Genomic DNA, 7,511 nt, shown 5'->3' with positions numbered 1-7,511 from the left:
TTTCTCTTTACCTCTCTCTCTCTCTCTCTCTCTCTCTCTCTCTCTCTCTCTCTCTCTCTCTCTCTCTCTCTCTCTCTCTCTCTCTCTCTCTCTTTCTCTCTTGCTGTCTGGCTCTATTCCTTTTTCTTTCTATTTTCCCTCTCTCTCTCATTACCTCTTTTTGTTATATTTTCTCAGTTCATCTTTTTTTTTTCTTTCTTTTTGTCATTTTTTTCTTTTTCTCTGATCAATTTTCCTCTTTCCTCTTGTTGTCCTTTCTCTTTTTTCTCACTCCCCTTCTTTTTCTTACTTTCTCTCTTTTTGCGTCTCTTTTTCTTTCCTGTTTTTTTTTTCTTTTCCATCTTTTGTTCCATTCTTCTTTCACTCTTTCTTTCTTTCTATATATATATGTTCGCCCTGTATTTTTTCGTGCGAGTGTGTATGTATGAGTGTGTGTGTGTGTGTGTGTGTGTGTGTGTGTGTGTGTGTGTGTGTGTGTGTGTGTGTGTGTGTGTGTGTGTGTGTGTGTGTATGAGTGTGTGTATGTGTGTGTGTGTGAGTGTGCGTGTGTGTGTGTATGAGTGTGTGTGTGTGTATGAGTGTGTGTGTATGAGTGTGTGTGTGTGTATTCACTTAGTCTTTGGATCACGTGTTGGACTCGTGATCGACAGCTATTTCCCTCCTGGAAGAGAGCTCAGAGCTCGTAGGTCCGATCTATGGGTAATGCTATGACCTTGCACACACACACACACCCAACTCCCCGCCCACGAGAGTCAGAGTAACGACCCGAAGCGCCGCGGTACCGAACCATGAGCTGCGGGCCACTATTGTGGCAGATCAGCGCTCTACCAACTACGCCACCGAGTCGTGTGTGTGTGTGTGTGTGTGTGTGTGTGTGTGTGTGTGTGTGTGTGTGTGTGTGTGTGTGTGTGTGTGTGTGTGTGTGTGTGTGTGTGTGTGTGTGTGTGTGTGTGTGTGTGTGTGTGTGCCCTAGTGTTTTTAGTAGCCTTTCGCCGTCTAAGCATAAAGGAACTTCAATAATATAAAATACTATGACGATTCATTCCAACCTTGAACGCACGACAGCGAGTTGGAAAAGAAGTCTAGTCTTGGAAGAAACAGAGATGTTCTCATACCCTAGAATACTATCATGCTTGTTTTTTCTGAATTAAGACGTATCTCAAATATATTTCTAATGTCTTTATCATGTGTGTTTCTTTTTGTGGGATTTTCTCTGAGAAATATTCTTATACTTAAAAAAGAAAACGTTTTCTTTCTTGCAGACATTACAACTTCCTCGGCATAATCAGTGTAGTTAAAGATATAGAACTGGTTCTTTATTGAAATAGCACAGTAACCAAATAGTGATTTTAGGTAATTTCTACAAAAGTAACTTCCATGAAGGTTATGGTTGATTGAGATAGAAGATATCAGTCTGATGTATATATATATATAAATAAATATATATATATATATATATATATATATATATATATATACATATATATATATAGATATGTATATATATATATATATATATATATGTGTGTGTGTGTGTGTGTGTGTGTGTGTGTGTGTGTGTGTGTGTGTGTGTGTGTGTGTGTGTGTGGGTGTGTGTGTACACACACACACACACACAATAAATATATTATATATATAAATAAATATATATATATATATATATATATATATATATATGTAAGACTGGACGACAAAATAAGTGGTAGGGTGGTGCAATAAATACCGAGAATCGTCGAAGTTTTAATTACTGACGTTTCGCTCTTAACAGAGCATCTTCAGAGTGTACAAACATGGTCAGAAAATCAACAAATTATACCTCGCATCATTCCGCGTTCCTTCCTTAACCTACCCCATCCCTCCCTCTCGTACCCTTCACCTCCCGTAGAACCATCCAGCCGGACGTTTTGGACAGCTTGATAAAACCATTCCGATGGTTACAGCAGGGCTGGGATGTTATGAAAGCTTCCTCGACTATATATATATATTTTTTTTAACCCTTGTTCTAATATTTCCACTCCGTCCCAATTGGGTAAAAGTCCATATTTGTCCGTATGAACCACCAAGGCGTTTGATGTTCGGTGGGCCCTCAGGTCACTCTTGTGCTCATATGTCCGCTTGTGTAGGCCTCTACCTGTCTCTCCAAAGTAGTTCGGGTCACAGCCACCACATGGGATTCTGTAAACCATCCTGTTGTTGTTGTGTTCTCTTCTACGCTTACCTCTCACCATTTCACCTATCTTCGTACTGGATGAACAGGTGATCTTCAGCCCTGCTCTGCGGAGTAAATGCCCCAGCTCTTCTGTGTACTTGGAGCTGAGAACCACAATGAAGTCACCTTCCTTAGTCTCCTTTATCTCATCCTTTTTCTTTTCATTGTTTTAAGCGCTATTTTCTTTAAACTATTGAGTAACCCTTCTGGATATTCAAGTCCTGAGAACACTTTAAGAATATAGTTGACCTTTCTGTCGATATGTTCTTCACTGCATACCCGGGATGCTCTGAGAAAGGGACGAGGAATGATGCGAGGTATAAATTGTTGATTTTCTGATCATTTTTGTACACTCTGCAGAAGCTCTGTTAAGAGCGAAACGTCAGTAATTAAAACTTCAACGATTCTCGGTGTTCATCTCACCACCCTACCACTCATATGTATATATATATATATATATATATATATATATATGTATGTGTGTGTGTGTGTATATGTATATATATATACATATATATATATATAATATATATATATGTGTGTCTGTGTGTGTGTGTGTGTGTGTGTGTGTGTGTGTGTGTGTGTGTGTGTGTGTGTGTGTGTGTGTGTGTATATATACATATGCATGATACCATGCGACCGTTATCGAGCATTTTGAGAAATTCAAGACGACCTGGCTGCCACAGAAAAATCTACATCTGAAACCGTTCCTCAAGTGTCAATTTTTTAACCAATTTTATACTGTAATATATCAAATATTGGGTATTACGACCAAGGAATCTATTTATAATCCTAATAAAACTGAAGATATGCATTTTATTTGTTTATTTGTGTTTTACATGTGCAATACACGTGTTGGTGATGACATCACGGTGGACATCTAACCCACACTGGATTCCTTTAATACCCTTTGCCAACCAAATTTTAAGCTATCCTTAGTTGCCTTCCAAACTCCCTTTTTCCTCTTAAGGTCGCCGTCCACCATCAGTAGACAATTGCTCACCCTTCTTTACTTTTTTTTTCTTTTTGTTCCTCGGTTGTGAGCTAATTTCCTTCCCCTCACTCAATTGTTCCATCTCATCCTTAGCCTTTCCTGTTCCCAGACATTTGGTCCACATTCTCCTTAACCTTTCTTAGTATTCAGTGACCTTCCTCCCTACCTCCGTTCCTCCCTCCGTTCCTCCCTCCCTCCCTCCCTCCCTGTCTCCATCCCTCCCTCCCTCCCTCCGTCCCTCACTGTCTCCATCCCTCCCTCCCTCCCTCCCTCCCTCCGCTCCCCAAATTTCTCTTATCTATTCTCAGTCATTTGTGTGACGACAATGTGCTTGGAAAGTCAGTAACAAGCTAAACGTTGTACTAATAAAGGCTCCGTAATCACATTCGGTGTTTACTTCGATGGACTTTTCGTTAACCGCCACTTTCATACACTATGCTACCAACCTTAAGGGCTCGATGCAGGAGCTCCAGCCTCACCCTCAAAAATGTTTGTGGGCCAAGACTTCGACAGCAGTATGCATGTCCTCGTGACAATGGGTGGGATGAAGAAGCCTCTAGAACGTTATTACGATGGCCCGTGTCGAGTCATCAAGAGGACGTGCAAGAACGTAATGATCGACCACCGTGGTACCTCCGACGTTTTTGTCCATAGACCGCGTCAAGTCTGCGTATCTCAACTCTGAAAATGTACCGTCCTGCACGAGTGCATCGGCACTCCCTAATTATCTGTCTGCTACCATACAACCTCAGAAGCTATCGTGCCTCCTACCTCATCACTTGTGGGGGAGTTCTATAGCGACTCAATCTTGCGTAGCAGGTTTTATTAAATCAAACTACATTTTAAGCCATCTATCTCTATGTGAATATATTTTCCGCAAATGATAATCCTTATCAACAATCATCATGTATATTTTGTTTTTGTAAAGAAATTAATAATAATCTCATAAACAATCTTACCTGTCACCAAAGGCTATTATCTTATTCATTTGTATACATTCATATTACTCTCAATTTCTGTAAGTATAGTACAGTCAATAAATTCGTACCCAGAGAAAGGAGAAAAGAAAGCAGGTCAAAGAAGACTTATCATTTCTATGCAACGTCTTACTGTCTTTGCCTTTGTTATTATTACGAAAACACTTAAGTGACCCACAGTGCATGGCCTAAAAGCTCAGTTTCAGGCTTGTTAGAGACCGTTTCTCGCCCAAGCAGAACGACGAATAAGCGGTCTACAGCACTAGGCCTCATTTTCTGTTTTTTTTTTTGGGGGGGGGGGGCCTTGCTAAGAGAATCACAACAAGTACAGTTCCCCTGCATTTTGACCCTCAAGAGTTTGGATGACAAGGAGACTATGAAAATAATATATTCCTGCCAGTCACACTTTCGCCAAACACAGTGGCTATAACTGAAATTTTTGTGAAGTTATGCATGTAGCTGTTGCTACCATAGTATCCTCTGCAAATTCAATATTAGCTCTGACCTTCATTTTTATATCCAATTAACAAAAATAGTTAAAGACATTGAAGATCTATGTGACACTGATAATGAATCACACGACAGAAATTATAAAAATCTCAGTTCAAGTAATTGGAATACTGAAATAGAAGTAAATGCACATTTTAACCCATTTATTGTCTTATTGTAATTATCTATATCAATGCCGTTACCTTTTCTATTTGAGGTGGTCTTGTAATGATGTATATATGATTTATCAACTAAATTCTTCTTTTTAACCATGAATATAGTGTAAATATTAGTTATATTTATATAAAATGCTGATGTACAGTTGTTTTGAGGTCGTAAAGAGGATTTTTACCTCAAATACTATTTTCTAATATGCTATGTCACAATATTGATTAAGAAATAGACATTTGGGGAACTTTTTCAGATTCTGTGGCTGACATCTTGAATGCCAGCTTGAATTGATCAAAACGGTCATTTAAAGCCACATGGCACCATGCAAGTCTTAATTGTTGTGGTTTCCGTTATTAAAATCAATCATAACCGGCTTAACAGCTATTTTTGCAAAAAAAAAAAGAAAAATCTGGCTGTTGAACTAACGCATACGGTTGTCATTCCCTCTTATCCGTTGATTTTGCTTCTAGCTAACATTGGGCAAAATTTCTTCATATTTCAGGCATGATTAAACCATTTTCTCAAAAATTCGTATTCATACCCCATTATGTTACATGTATTATTTGGTAGTCTATATATATAATTCTTGTCTGTCTGTGTTTGGTATTTATATTTTCATGTAGTTTTTTCTGTGTTTCAAGATGTATATAACTTTTGCCACAATACAAAGGAGATAGGTATTTTCTGTATCCTTATCCACTCCAATAAATAAACACTGTAGACCAGGATTTAATTCACTACATATCTATCTCAACGTAAAAAATAATATATAAAAATGTGGTGGTCAAGAAGACTTTGAAGAAACTCCAATGACCACAAAACCCATTAACTTTATCATTTCTTAATTTCTGCAATGAAGTGCCGTAATGAAAGGCATGGACCAATAGTTCTCCCTTTTTAAAATGTGCAAAAATAAAAAATACGAATCTCATTTACTTGAATCTATAATTCCAAAATCTAGTACTCTAATATTCTAGTACATCTACAAAAGAAAAATTCTTCACAAATATTGAAGGTTTCTGAATATTAGTAATTTCCAATAGAGAGAACTATTTGTCTTCCTTAGTTTTGTGCATTCTGAAAAGACATGGATTGAAATTTGTGCAATATTTACCTAATATGAGTAGAGAAACTTATGTTCCCCGTTTAAGCATGAGCCAGCCGACAACCTGAGTGGCCTCAGTTGATGGGCAGCCAGGTCTCGGACAAGAACCAACGAGAAAGAAAGAGAGCCAAAAGCTTCAACTGTCCTTTCGTAAAATGCGAAAGCGCCGCCGCACGTTGATCGTAGATTGCACGTGTGAGGTTAAGGCATGAAGTATCTTGTCTCTGTATACGTAGAACTTCTTCATGGAAAGCAAATGTTATGAATGAGTCACAAAATGTCTTGAAAGTAGGTTAACTGTCATTACAACTCAGCAAAACGAAAGATTAGTTAGGCAGACTGAGTTTATGATTATATACAAACACAAAGGTTTAGTTATTGTTTATGATTTATGTACACAGCTTAATCAAATAAGCAAATGAATAAAGCCATTTTAGGAACCTTTAGATAATTTTCCCGTGTATATAGGGAAATTGTTGACAAACTCAAACAAAAAACTAATTACAAAATTCTTCACAGGATGATGAAAGAACATCATTTTGGTTTAATTGTTTATAAGAAATATTATGCAATAGCTACAACTGTTAAAAAACGCAAAACTAAAAATAAAGCCTCATATAACAACAAAAAATATATTTGTCCTAATAATTTAAATCTACGGATTTAGCTACCATAATACAATAGACCACGTACAAGTCACCACTACAAACAAAACCAAAGCGTCATAGCACCTGCAGCTTCAAGCCAACAGCAGCTTGTACGTCTAAGACACATCGATACTATCAACACTCTCTAAGCTACGTCAACTATTAAAGACATCCCATCCATCGTAGGCTTTAAGACAAGAGCAATATGCACCAAAACCAAAGACAACCAAAGCAGTTGATACAATGAGAGATCGAGAAGGAAAGACCGACAAATTCAAAATAAAACGCAATTCGGAGTAAATAATATACTTTACAAGGGCATATTATATATGCATACACACACACACGCCCACACACACACACACACACACACACACACACACACACACACACACACACACACACACACACACACACACACACACACACACACACACACACACACACACACACACAAATTATATATATTATATATATATATATGTATATGTATATATACATATAAGTGAAGTAGGAAAAACAGGAGTCTTAATCTGAGTTTATTCCTGACTAGTTTCGCAGGTATACTTTTTCAAAGCATACCCGCGATACCTACGAAACCAGTCAGGAATAAACTCAGATTAAGACTCCTGTGTTTCCTACTCCACTTACGTCAAACCTGTTAGAATGTCTCAATATATATATACATATATATATGTATATACATATATATATATATATATTGTATATATATATATATATATATATATATATATATATATATATATATGTAACACACAGGAACCTACAGTCGGAGAAAGAATAAACTTCGAATAAAGAATAATCCTATATTTCGGCTATCAACTGTAGCCCTCTTCAGGAAAGTACATAAGATAGAGAACAGAGGGGACTTATAAACTACAGTAAGAAGAGATGTGGA

Source organism: Oratosquilla oratoria, chromosome 6 (assembly GCF_046742065.1).
Source record: "Oratosquilla oratoria isolate Oo_2021 chromosome 6, ASM4674206v1, whole genome shotgun sequence".
Taxonomy (NCBI): domain Eukaryota; kingdom Metazoa; phylum Arthropoda; class Malacostraca; order Stomatopoda; family Squillidae; genus Oratosquilla; species Oratosquilla oratoria.
The sequence above is the reverse complement of the archived record's forward strand: the minus strand, read 5'-3'. Positions refer to the sequence as shown.